Raw genomic sequence first — 15,057 nt, 5'->3', positions numbered from 1 at the left:
GTTACTGATGACAGGTCGTTGATATGCACAAGAAAAAGTAAGGGCCCCAAAATGGAACCTTGTGGGACCCCACATGTAATTAGCTCCCAGTTGGATGATGCCTGATAGCTTGATATATGTCTCTTTCCTAATAACACCCTTTGTTTCCTGCCAGAGATATAAGATTTGAACCATTTTGCAGCATTTCCTGTTACACTATTATATTCTAATTTATTTAAAAGGATATTGTGATTTAAACAGTCAAATGCCTTTGACAGATCACAAAATATACCAGTTGCCTCCAATTTTTTGTCTAATGAATTAAGCACGTTTCACTGTAAGTGTAGATAGCTTTCTCAATATCAGAACCCTTTAGAAATCCAAACTGTGACTTTGACATTATGTTATTTGAGATAAGATGGTTATAAAGCCGATTGTACATTACTTTTTCTAAAAATTTTGAGAATGCTGGCAACAGTGAAATTGGACGGAAATTTCATGCTATTTCTATATCTCCCTTCTTAAACAGTGGCTTAACTTCAGCATATTTTAACCATTCAGGAAATATAGCACTGATATACGTCTGGTTACACAGATAGCTTAATGTGTTACTTAGCTCAGAATCACATTCTTTAATTAACTATGTTCATATTTCATCATACCCAATAGATGTTTTTGATTTTAAAGATTTTATGATGGAAGTTACTTGAAATGTCTGGTCTGAGGTATTCCATAGCAGCATCTACCGAACCTGACAACCCCATATTTTCAGTAACAGTTATAAAATGTTTGTTAAAAAGTTCTGCAACACTATACACATCTGTCACCAATGTATCATTTACTCTTAATGCTATTTGTTCCTCTTCATGTCTGGTTCTACCGGTCTCCTCCTTCACTATATCCCATATTGTCTTTATTTTGTTATCTGATATGACTATCTTTTCCTTGTAATATATTTGCTTTGATGTCCGTATTACAGTCTTTAATATTTTGCAGTATTTCTTGTAATGTGCTATAGCATCAACATCGGAACTGTTTCGGATTGACAGATACAGATTTCTTTTTGTTTTACAAGATACCCCTATTCCTTGAGTAATCCATGGCTTCTTTGTAGACTTTGGTAAGTTTTGGGGGAAAACAGTGTTCGAATAAGGTAAGCATTTTATTAGCAAAAGTGTTATATTTTTCATTCATGCCATGAGCACTGTAAACATCAGTCCAGTGAATGTCTCTGAGGAGTGTCCTAAAAAAATCAATTTTTGGCTTATTGATTACCCTCTTGAGCTCAGATTTAACAGATTTTGTATCCTGTTCAGTGTTAACATTTAACAGAAGGAACTGAATGTCATAGTCTGAGAGGCCATTGACTATTGGTTTTGTAATATAATTTTGTTCATTGGACTTTTCTATAAATATATTATCAATGGCTGTTTGTGAGCAATTGGCTACCCTGTTGGAGAACTTTACAGTGGGGATTAAGTTGAATGATAATGTTACTAACTCAAATAAGTTCTTATTGGGAGAGTCTTTAAGGAAATCTACATTGAAATCACCAGCAACCACTATTTCTTTGCTTTTGGTTGCTAAATGGGCCAGTACAGCTTCAAGGTGATTTACGAACAGATTAAAGTTACCTGCAGGTGCTTGATATACACTTAATATTATGAAGGATTTTTTGTGAAATTCAACTTCTGTTGCACATGCTTCCATATGTTGTTCTAGGCAAAATTTATGAATGTCTATGTTCTTATACTTATGACAGTTCCTGATGAATGTGGCAACTCCTCCTTTCTCCATTTCTGATCTACGAAAGTGAGATGCTAACCTAAACCCTGTAACGCTTAAAAGTTCTATACCAGTGGTCACATGATGTTCAGAGAGGCAGATCATGTCAGCTGGGTTTGAAGACTCTAATTCATCTATGCAGATAGTTAATTCATTAATTTTATTTCTCAGTCCTCGAATATTCTGATGCAGTAAAGATAGCTGACATTTCACATTGACTGAGTTAAAATTGGGTAGAGTTAAAATATCTGCTGACAGTTGAAAATTCTTAACCAATGCTGTTTATGCTGATTTAATAAGCTAGAATTATGTTTTTTGGTTTCTTTCTCATACTGCAGGTTTGTCGCAGTTCTAACCTCTCTTAAAATGTGGTTTCTTTCTGTCCCCCCTACCCTAAAAAAGGGTCTTTTCTGAACCTTATAACCACTGGTATTTTACCACTAATGACAGTGCCTCCCCCCTTTAACTTTCCTGCTATTTTCCCAGCCAATTTACCCTTCCCTTTCCTGTTGAGGTGAAGGCCATGCCTAGTATAATCCCACCTATTGAGAGAATCAACCGGAACCATACAAATGTGTGACCCAGCACCCGACATAAGCAGCCGTTCCAGCTCCAAATTAACTCTCTTGACAGAAGAGTTGAAATGAGGTCGGCCATGACGCCCAGGAATAGATCAAACTCAACACTAGTATGCTTCGATGCTGATGCAATCTTTGCCAGGTCACACTCTATACTGTACCCAGGATCTCTGTCAATACTGTTACCTGCCACACCCACTACAACCACGGTGTCTTCCTTAGTGAAATCTTTGCAAAGTGATCCTAAATCCTCTGTCACCTGCTCCAGACCAGCACTAGGTTTAAAACAAAATGATGACCTGGTATTCTGATCCTAGTTCATCCTGCAAAAGTTGGCCAACACCTCTTCCGTGGGAACTACCTAACAACAACACTTTCTTTCTCTTTACTGATTTCCCTACATTCTTACTTTTCAATTTGCTGCTGAATGTTTGTTGTGCCCTGTCTACACCTGCAACTGCTTGAGGCTCACCAGCTTCTAACTGAAGCAACAGGTCAAATCTATTTTCCACATTCACCACGAAGCTGTCAGACAAAGTTCTAGGCCTGTTCCTCCTGTTGCCTGTTGCCACTTCCCACCTCTCTTTACCCTTCTCCCTCCTTAACCTGTCAAGATCTCCCCTGGCCTTGTCTAACTCAGCCTGAAGGGCGGCAAATTTCCCCTCCTGTTCTAGTATCTTCCTATCTGTACTACAAATCCTACAAAACCACTGATGAGTCTCATTTACTTCCCCTATTCCCACGCCACTACAGTCACCCACATGGAAAGAAGTACAGCACCCATCACACCAAACCCCCGACCCAACAATCCTACGGCAAGTCAAGCACTTTTCACTCATGATAAACGTAATATTTTATTAAGAATAAGTCAGTTAAATTACAGATAAACACGAAAATATAGTTCCACAAATTTGGCCTATACGCAACTGCGTGTAAACAAAAACAACCGCGCAAAGTTTCGGAAACAACAGCTTAAACTTTACGCTACTTCCGGAAATGCTAGTTAAATAATGAAGAGGTACGCTAAGTTAAATTACTGGAGAGAGCAAAGAACAACTAAACGAAATTTTATAGATTTGCTGCGGCAAAACGTAAACAGAAAATACGAATGTACGATCTTTTCGCGTTTTCTGCTATATTACGTAAAGAAAAATGAAACCTTTAATGGTACAGTTAAAAGTCACACTAATACACCTATTTACCACGTAATCAGTACGAAACTACATGTTTTATAATGTAAAATGACTTATCTTTACGAGAACACAAAAACTCTCGCTAGTCGCCTGGCTGTATTCTTTAGACTCAATATGCAGTGACAACTACACTCCTGGAAATTGAAATAAGAACACCGTGAATTCATTGTCCCAGGAAGGGGAAACTTTATTGACTCATTCCTGGGGTCAGATACATCACATGATCACACTGACAGAACCACAGGCACATAGACACAGGCAACAGAGCATGCACAATGTCGGCACTAGTACAGTGTATATCCACCTTTCGCAGCAATGCAGGCTGCTATTCTCCCATGGAGACGATCGTAGAGATGCTGGATGTAGTCCTGTGGAACGGCTTGCCATGCCATTTCCACCTGGCGCCTCAGTTGGACCAGCGTTCGTGCTGGACGTGCAGACCGCGTGAGACGACGCTTCATCCAGTCCCAAACATGCTCAATGGGGGACAGATCCGGAGATCTTGCTGGCCAGGGTAGTTGACTTACACCTTCTAGAGCACGTTGGGTGGCACGGGATACATGCGGACGTGCATTGTGCTGTTGGAACAGCAAGTTCCCTTGCCGGTCTAGGAATGGTAGAACGATGGGTTCGATGACGGTTTGGATGTACCGTGCACTATTCAGTGTCCCCTCGACGATCACCAGTGGTGTACGGCCAGTGTAGGAGATCGCTCCCCACACCATGATGCCGGGTGTTGGCCCTGTGTGCCTCGGTCGTATGCAGTCCTGATTGTGGCGCTCACCTGCACGGCGCCAAACACGCATACGACCATCATTGGCACCAAGGCAGAAGCGACTCTCATCGCTGAAGACGACACGTCTCCATTCGTCCCTCCATTGACTCCTGTCGCGACACCACTGGAGGCGGGCTGCACGATGTTGGGGCGTGAGCGGAAGACGGCCTAACGGTGTGCAGGACCGTAGCCCAGCTTCATGGAGACGGTTGCGAATGGTCCTCGCCGATACCCCAGGAGCAACAGTGTCCCTAATTTGCTGGGAAGTGGCGGTGCGGTCCCCTACGGCACTGCGTAGGATCCTACGGTCTTGGCGTGCATCCGTGCGTCGCTGCGGTCCGGTCCCAGGTCGACGGGCACGTGCACCTTCCGCCGACCACTGGCGACAACATCGATGTACTGTGGAGACCTCACGCCCCACGTGTTGAGCAATTCGGCGGTACGTCCACCCGGCCTCCCGCATGCCCACTATACGCCCTCGCTCAAAGTCCGTCAACTGCACATACGGTTCACGTCCACGCTGTCGCGGCATGCTACCAGTGTTAAAGACTGCGATGGAGCTCCGTATGCCACGGCAAACTGGCTGACACTGACGGCGGCGGTGCACAAATGCTGCGCAGCTAGCGCCATTCGACGGCCAACACCGCGGTTCCTGGTGTGTCCGCTGTGCCGTGCGTGTGATCATTGCTTGTACAGCCCTCTCGCAGTGTCCGGAGCAAGTATGGTGGGTCTGACACACCGGTGTCAATGTGTTTTTTTTCCATTTCCAGGAGTGTATATGCAAATACGGCTGCTCTCGGTCGTTAAATGAAGGCCGTCGACCACTGCGTTGTCCGTGGTGAGAGTTAATACATGAACTTCGTTGATCTCGGCACACTCTTGACACTGTGGATCTTGGAATATTGAATTCCCTAACGACTTCCGAAGTGGAATATCCGATGCGTTTAGCTACAACTAGCAGTTCGTGTTCAAAGTCTATTAATTCCCGTCGTGAGGCCATAACCACCTCGGAAACCTCTTCACATGAATCACCTGAGTACAAATGACAGCTCCGAAAATGCACTGTCCTTTTATATTTTGCGTAAGTTCTACTACCACCGTCTGTATATGTGCATATCACTATCCCATGATATTTGTCACCTCTGTGTATGTCTGCTACGCACCGACAGAATTGTGAATGTGCTTTTATTACGAAGTTAACTAATAACATTTCAGTTGTAGGCTGGACAAAGGGTTACGTTAGACCCTGCTGCGGCTAAACTACTAGTTTCTGTGGAAACGCACAAAAAATAGTGGCGGCGTTACATTGTCTCCCTTCTTCAGAAGTCTCTTCCCCTAGGTCTTTACCTTAGGTCGGTCTGCAACAGAACTCAACATACATGGACGCTATGTACTATATTTTACAAGTTTTTTTTCCGAAGTACTAGGCGGATTGAAGGTCAGACGCTGTGACTCTACTGATTTAGCTCTTAGGCTCCACATTCTAATAAACTTCACAGTTATCCCAGGTTGACCTTTATAACTATTATTTTACATTTCCCGCTCTTGCACTCTATAAAATAACTTTTACAACCTGACTCATAATCACGCCACGTGGCATCTCTTCTCGTGTTGCTTAACCACGACCCCTACAAATGGTTCAAATGGCTCTGAGCACTATGGGACTTAACATCTATGGTCATCAGTCCCCTCGAACTTAGAACTACTTAAACCTAACTAACCTAAGGACAGCACACAACACCCAGCCATCACGAGGCAGAGAAAATCCCTGACCCCGCCGGTAATCGAACCCGGGAACCCGGGCATGGGAAGCGAGAACGCTACCGCACGACCACGAGATGCGGGCACGATCCCTACATCCAATGCAACAGTGTTCTGTGTCATCTTAAATACTAGTGAACACATTTCTTAATACTACTGATATTACAATTTTCATGCTGACAATAATATTCATTCTATCCATTTCCATTTTCAGTCGCCAATACACGATAAGTGATCCGTCACCGTTCACGTCCTCTCTTCAGTGTGGTATGGTGTTTCACTTTCCTCATTACGAGACTGTAGCGACTAGGAGCCAGATGGATGTCGAGTTGAAAATAACTAATACAGCCTGGCAAATTCTATAATGACCTCTTGGTTGACTGGGCGATAAACCCTAAACTAACTCTTCAAATAACTTACGAGAATGCAGCCCGATGACGTCTTAGACAACCACCACTATTTCGGCAGGTGAATACCTCGTTATTTTCGAGGCTGAGATGCAACGAGAGAGCACTGTGCAAGGAAATTTAGACCCTCGCTAGGCAAGGGATTCGCCAACCAAGTGCCATAATACGGGGTATGCAGAAAGACAACACACACACACACACACACAACTAGTGCCACCATACAAAGACGACCACCGTCAGGAGTTATTAATGGTTAATATTGATTACCAACGGGTGAAGAAGTAGCATTAACTCTGTCGTTCTGTTGTTTGACGAGGCAGAGATCAGAATTTCCAGCAAAATTTTAGCAAAAACCTCAGTGTCTGTTTCTAAGGCCATTTGCTAATTTAATCTCAACTAATTTCTTAATAACACTATCCCAATAGCTGAAAGTGCACACCAGAATCTCTTTATTGTTATATTCCATAGGATTACCCGTACTAAGTAGAGTGCGGAGAAAAAAAAACTGTCTTGGTTGCAAGGTTGAAATAACTGCTTATTTATTCACCAAAATCAATACTGTTTTTCTCCTCGTTCCCCACACTGGTTGCTGTATCACCACGGCATAGAGTAGATTTTCCAGACTGTTTTAAGCGAGTGCTCAATACTCCGGCTCTCCACGGTGTGACCAGTTTACGACGTGCCACAGCTGCGTGGTATACGGTAGATACCCGCCTTTCGTAAACCGAGGTCATCTTTTATAGACCCTACAAGGGCCCTAAAGTTAGATGACGGCCGAAAAACACACTTCACGCCGTGGTGCCGTTTATTCATATGTATCTTGAGGCAGGTAGTTGTCACCATGCGGCTCAGCGTGGACTACTTAGTAACTTGGCTCATAGGGCCCGCGTCATCTCAGACCTACAAAATTTATCAACTGAGTTAGCACATCTCGAAGTCACCTTCACCAGAATGGCTACAGTGGAAGACAGATCAGACGCGTGTTACGGGTGAGTGGCACGTATGTCTATGGCCTTTTAGTCTTACCAAGGTAGCATTCCCAACAGGATTGATGGTATTATGCCGAAACACGTTGTGAATTGTTTTTTCGATAACCATCTAAGATTATGGTTCTTTTAGCATCTGTAAAGGATGATCTTGATTCGCGTACCACATGCAGCTGTGGCTTCTCATAAACTTTTCTGACTATCAGCACTGCAGACAGTCGGTATGCAGAGCATGAGTGTCACACACGAGTAAAACACACGAACAAATCTGCGGCTGCAGAACTTTGCATTTTTTTTCCCTTCATTCTATGGCATGTAACAATACCGAGATTCTGGCGTATACTTCTAGCTATTAGGAGAGTACTGTTAAGGAATGAGTTGAAATTAAAGTAGCAAGTGATCTTGTAAGTAAAACACAGTTTTTACTTAAATTCTGCTTGGGAACCTGTCCTCTCCACCGCCAAACAACAGAGGTACAGAGTTAATACTACCTGTTCAACGATGGTAATTAATATCCACTATCGATAACTTCTGACGTTACAGCGGTGGGGCTAGTTGCTTACGCTGCATATGGCGTATAATGATTGTTGGTCGGTATAGTCCCGCCTGTTCAGGGCTTAAATTTTCTTGGATAGTGCTATCTCGTTGCATTTGTGCCTTCAAAATGGCGGGGTGTGCACCTACCGAAATATCTGCGGGTGTCGAATTCGGCACGGAGCCCCATTCTCATTACATGTATTAACATTATACAGACCGGGAGATAGTCAAGCTTCACCTAAATTTATTTCCTTCCAAAGCGTACGGCATGAACCTTTTGTCAGAGATACTTGTTAACACACAAAAATACAGCTCAGATACAGAGGTCAGTATCTTGTTCCAGGTTCGCAACATTAGTTTGGGTCGTGGGTAAAATAAACCCTGTATTATATGAAACTATTTTACACAGGCCGCGCGGGGTAGCCTTGCGGTCTGGGACGTCTTGTCACGGTTCGAGTCCTCCCTCGGGCATGGGTGTGTGTGACGTCCTTAGCGTTTGCTGGAACCGCGACTTAAACCACACCTAACTTCTAAGGGATGAACTAGAGAGCTAATTGAGAGCATATAATTACACCAAAAAATCTGGCAACAAGCGTTCATCTGTGGTATAAAACAGCACTTCCGTCGCAGTGTTCAGTGTCAGAAACATGCGTTGAGAGGCTTCGTAGAGTGTACAACAGTATCCTTTTTGTCTTAAGCAAGATTCGGAGAAGCCATCGGAGACATAAATTAGGATTGCAGGAAAGGAAAACGAACTCCGCTCCTACCGATTACGACTCTTGTGTCCATCCCACTTCGCCATCTCGCCCAGTAAAATTCCTTCTTGTTGTAACATTAGGCGAATAACAGCCATTACCTGTTTTTATCTGTAAAAGGCTTATTTTTGCCAGCGCTGCTTTCTTTTTGGTATCATTAGAATATTTACTGTGATTTATTTATGTTGCAGCTGCTCACATAACAAAACTGATTCGTAGTGATAAATTAAAAAATTCCTTATTGGATGTTTACGTTACGGATGCTTTGTTTTGCAATGACTTACCTGGTTGTCGAATAAGTGGCGGAACCTATCACACAAATACAAGGCTGATAAGATTTTTCATTACTGTTTACGTGGGTTGCTTCAGAAAGATTCATTCAACTTCACAAGAGTAAATCTTCTACAAGAATGCAGGTAGCAACTTGGAGTGAATTAGATCTCACGCATCGAAACTAAAAGTTGACATTGGTGCCAGTTGTAAGTTGGCGGTAGATATCTGCCTGATTCAGATGCGTCACTCAGTACCCGATGTGTGTTGAATCGAGATGGCAGTAACACAGCAACAAATGGAGTTTTGCGTTCTTCATTTCAGCAGGTGTCATTTAGTTTCAGTTCTGCTGCCTGATTTTCAGCGAGAATACGGCACTGAACTTCTTACAGCATATGAGATCTACGGATCTCGCCTTGCACCATTAGCCTTCAAGGTCGCCTGATCTAACATCATGTGATATTTTTTGTCGACGTTTGTGAAAGACTCCGTCTATGTGCCTTCCCCTCCAATAACTTGCGTGAGCTGGGATGCCGTACAGGAACGGCAGTGAATGTAGAACTTCTGAAATGACAGCAAAAATACGAGTTAATTTGACTATCGTCTGGATGTTCGTCGTCCGTCCGGTGGAGTGCACATTGAGCATTTGTGGAAGGTACATCAGTATTTTGATTCTAATCGTAACTGTAAAAAATACCCCAAGGCTATATGTGCATGAGTGCGAACGATTCACTCTTGTAAAATCGGATGGTTCTTTAGAAAACAAAAACAGCTCTAAGCGTAATTCAAGATTAACCTCAATATTCTGTCTTCATTCTTGTACTCGATATAGTCTTGTGCAATAGGGTGAAATGGTTCTGCTTTTGACGGAAAAGCATTTTATATTTTCTGCATTGTGTTCCTGGTTTTCTGTCGATATTTTGCAGTTTCAAATCGATAATGTGATTATGAGTTAATACTAGGAAACGTGATACTTGTAATTTTTGCAGTGTACAGGTCCCCACTGGGCGATTAGGAAAATTTTCATGGAAAATTGTGATGGTTTATTATGTTATCTGTCAGAAAAAAAGAAGAGGTTATTAACCTGTGGCGATTTTAATACGAATTTCTCGAAGGAATCTGACAACAGGGATCTAGAGGTGCTGTTAGCCACTTTTATTTATTTTATCTTCTTACTATCAGTCATAAATTTGACTGCTCACCTTGCTCGAGATAATAGTGCACCTATTACTAATATACAGGGTAAAGAAAATTGGAGCATTCTCACTTCACAGCGCGATTCCTCTCGTACTGGTAATGCAAAAATGTCTGTCACAAAATTTCGTCCTGCGCATGTTTCTGGCAGTACATGGAAGGTAAAGTTGGCAATCTAGCAACACTGTAATCACATGTACAGTAACTACGAGGGCCGCTCCAAAAGAAATGCACACTATTTTTTTAAAAATCCATCTTTTATTCTACAAGGTTGAAAGTTTTACAGTGTGTAGATACATCCTTTACGAACAATATTTTCATTTCACCACATAATTTCCATCCCTCTCAACAGCCTTACGCCATCTTGGAACCAGCACCTGTATACCCGCGCAGTAAAATTCTGGACCAACCTGTTGGAGCCACTGTTTGGCAGCGTGCTCAAGGGACTCATCATCTTCAAACCTTGTTCCACGAAGAGAGTCTTTCAGTTTCCCAAAGAGATGATAGTCACATGGTGCCAGGTCAGGACCGTAAGGCTGGTGTTACAGTGTGGTCCATTCGAGTTTTGTGAATGCTTCCATGGTTTTTTGACTGACATGTGGCCGTGCATTGTCGTCCTGCTTTTGCCAATGTGGTCGAACACGATTCAGTCGAGCTTGAAGCTTCTTCAGTGTCGTCACATATGCATCAGAATTTATGGTGGTTCCACTTGGCATGATGTCCACAAGGAAGAGTCCTTCGGAATCGAAAAACACCGTAGCCATAACTTTTCCAGTAGAAGGTGTGGTTTTGAATTGTTTTTCTTGGGTGAATTTGCATGATGCCACTTCATTGATTGCCTCTTCATCTCTGGTGAAAAATGATGGAGCCATGTTTCATCACCTGACACAATTCTTCCAAGAAATTCATCTCCATCAATCTCGCACTGTTCCAAAAGTTCGCTGCGTACCGTTTTTCTTGTTTCTTTGTGAGCCACTGTCAAAATCCTGGGAACCCACCTGGCACAAACCCTTTTTAACGCCAACACTTTCAGTATTCTGCAAACACTTCCTTCTCCTATCCCGACGTAGCGTAACAATTCGTTCACTGTGATGCGTCTGTCAGCAGTCACCAATTCGTTAACTCGCTGTACACTGTCTGGAGTGTATGTAGTACGAGGTCTGCCGCTGCGAGGACAATCCTCAATATTGCCGTGCCCGCTTTCATCACGTAACCTGCTTGCCCACCGAATAACTGTACTGCGTTCGACAGCAGCAACTCCATACACCTTTTTCAACCTCTTGTGGATGTTTCCCACTGTCTCGTTTTCACAGCACAGGAATTCTATGGCAGCACGTTGCTTCTGACGAACGTCAAGTGTAGCAGCCACCTTGAATACATGCTGTGACGGCGCCACTCACGGGAACAGGTTGAACTAAGTTTGAAAACAAGTGGGAAGGATGTATCTACACACTATACAACTTTCACACATGCAGAATGAAAACTGTATTTTTACAAAAATAGTGTGCATTTCTTTTGGAGTGACCCTCGTATTTCTATCAGCAGACAGAGCAGTGTTGACCGGTTGTTGCGGTGGATAGCGTTTTGAGTTAGGATGCAGGAGGTGGAGGGTTCGATTGTGGGTCGAGACTTATTTGTTTTTACACTCCTGGAAATTGAAATAAGAACACCGTGAATTCATTGTCCCAGGAAGGGGAAACTTTATTGACACATTCCTGGGGTCAGATACATCACATGATCACACTGACAGAACCACAGGCACATAGACACAGGCAACAGAGCATGCACAATGTCGGTACTAGTACAGTGTATATCCACCTTTCGCAGCAATGCAAGCTGCTATTCTCCCATGGAGACGATCGTAGAGATGCTGGATGTAGTCCTGTGGAACGGCTTGCCATGCCATTTCCACCTGGCGCCTCAGTTGGACCAGCGTTCGTGCTGGACGTGCAGACCGCGTGAGACGACGCTTCATCCAGTCCCAAACATGCTCAATGGGGGACAGATCCGGAGATCTTGCTGGCCAGGGTAGTTGACTTACACCTTCTAGAGCACGTTGGGTGGCACGGGATACATGCGGACGTGCATTGTGCTGTTGGAACAGCAAGTTCCCTTGCCGGTCTAGGAATGGTAGAACGATTGGTTCGATGACGGTTTGGATGTACCGTGCACTATTCAGTGACCCCTCGACGATCACCAGTGGTGTACGGCCAGTGTAGGAGATCGCTCCCCACACCATGATGCCGGGTGTTGGCCCTGTGTGCCTCGGTCGTATGCAGTCCTGATTGTGGCGCTCACCTGCACGGCGCCAAACACGCATATGACCACCATTGGCACCAAGGCAGAAGCGACTCTCATCGCTGAAGACGACACGTCTCCATTCGTCCCTCCATTGACTCCTGTCGCGACACCACTGGAGGCGGGCTGCACGATGTTGGGGCGTGAGCGGAAGACGGCCTAACGGTGTGCAGGACCGTAGCCCAGCTTCATGGAGACGGTTGCGAATGGTCCTCGCCGATACCCCAGGAGCAACAGTGTCCCTAATTTGCTGGGAAGTGGCGGTGCGGTCCCCTACGGCACTGCGTAGGATCCTACGGTCTTGGCGTGCATCCGTGCGTCGCTGCGGTCCGGTCCCAGGTCGACGGGCACGTGCACCTTCCGCCGACCACTGGCGACAACATCGATGTACTGTGGAGACCTCACGCCCCACGTGTTGAGCAATTCGGCGGTACGTCCACCCGGCCTCCCGCATGCCCACTATACGCCCTCGCTCAAAGTCCGTCAGCTGCACATACGGTTCACGTCCACGCTGTCGCGGCATGCTACCAGTGTTAAAGACTGCGATGGAGCTCCGTATGCCACGGCAAACTGGCTGACACTGACGGCGGCGGTGCACAAATGCTGCGCAGCTAGCGCCATTCGACGGCCAACACCGCGGTTCCTGGTGTGTCCGCTGTGCCGTGCGTGTGATCATTGCTTGTACAGCCCTCTCGCAGTGTCCGGAGCAAGTATGGTGGGTCTGACACACCGGTGTCAATGTGTTCTTTTTTCCATTTCCAGGAGTGTATTTGCTAAAAGTAGTCTGTGTGGTACGATGTCTGGCGTCTTAATCCTCTTACAGAGATTACAGTGGGCCTTCTATAAAACATTTGGAATTACGTGCTATAAACACAGAAATGGAAGTACATTGTTTTCATTGGTCAGCTTTTAAAGAAGCCTCCTGCACGTTGTGGATGCGAATTGTATCGCGCCACTGCATCTAATAGATCCCAAACCTGTTTTCTGTGTACCCTGTCCCAATGGTCCCATCGAAATTATATCCAAAGCAGATTGTTAGCCCTGCTGGCGACGAAAGGCCCTAACGATATACACACATCAAAAAAAGTTTTGCATCACCTCGGTTACGAGAGTTCTGGAACCTAAACAGAAAATTGGAATAGAGATCAACATAAACATCATTTTCGCCCTTTTTATTGCTCATGAAAACCACACATTGCATGTTGCACCACCATACAGCGAGACCTTCAGAGGTGGTTGTCCAGATTGCTGTATACATCGGTATCTCTAATACCCAGTAGCACGTCCTCTTGCATTGATGCATGCATGTATTCGTTGTGGCATACTATCCAAAAGTTCATCAAGGCACTGTTGGTCCAGATCGTCCCACTCCTCAACGGCGATTAGGCGTAGATCCCTCAGAACGGTTGGTGGACGACCGTCCATAAACAGCCCTTTTCAACCTATCTCAGGAATTTTCGATAGGGTTCATATCTGGTGAACATGCTGGCCACTCTAATCGAGCGATGTCGTTACCCTGAAGGAAGTCAGTCACAAGATGTGCACGATGAGGGCGCGAATTGTCGTCCATGAAGACGAATGCCTTGCCATTATGCTGCCGATATGGTTGCACTATCGGCCGGAGGATGGCATTCACATATCGTACACCTTGCTGAACTCGCTGGACAGTGTATCTAAGGCGTTCAGCCTGACCGGTTTGCCTCCAAAGACGTCTCCGACAGTTGTATAGTTGAAGGAATGTACGACGTTCATCGGTGAAGAAAACGTGATGCCAGTCCTGAGCAATTCATTAGGAATGTTGTTGGGCCCATCTGTACCGTGCTGCATGGTGTCGTGGTTGCAAAGATGGACCTCGCTATGGACGCCGGGAGTGAAGCTGCGCATCACGCATTCTACTGCACACAGTTTGAGTCATAACACGACGTCCTGAGGCTGCACAAAAAGCATTATTCAACATGGTGGCGTCGCTGTCAGGGTTTGCCCCGAGCCATAATCCTCAGTCAGCGGTCATCCAGTGCAGTAGTAGCCCTTGGGTGCCCTGAGCGAGGCATGTTATCGACAGTTCCTGTGTCTCTGTATCTCCTCCATGTTCGAACAACATCGCTTTGGTTCACTCTGAGACACCTGGACACTTCCCTTGTTGAGATCCCTTCCTGGCACAAAGTAACAATGCGGACGCGACCGAACCGCGGTATTGACCGTCTAGGCATGGTTGAACTACAGACAACATGAGCCATGTACCTCCTTCCTAGTGGAATAACTGGAACTGATCGGCTGTCGGACCGCCTCTGTCTAATAGACGCTGCTCATGCATGGTTGTTTACATCTTTGGGCGGGTTTAGTGACATCTCTGAACAGTCAAAGGGACTGTGTCTGTGATACAACAGCCACAGTCAACCTCTGTCTTCAGGAGTTCTGGGAACCGGGTTGATGAAAAACTTTTTTTGATGTGTGTATAATGGACCTGAACGTACAAGAATGATAGTTGGTATAAATCGAGGGAACCTTTGGAGGAAGGTACACACAAAATGCGTTTGGA

This window comes from Schistocerca cancellata, chromosome 4, assembly GCF_023864275.1.
Source record: "Schistocerca cancellata isolate TAMUIC-IGC-003103 chromosome 4, iqSchCanc2.1, whole genome shotgun sequence".
Classification (NCBI taxonomy): domain Eukaryota; kingdom Metazoa; phylum Arthropoda; class Insecta; order Orthoptera; family Acrididae; genus Schistocerca; species Schistocerca cancellata.
Note: the sequence above shows the minus strand (reverse complement) of the source record.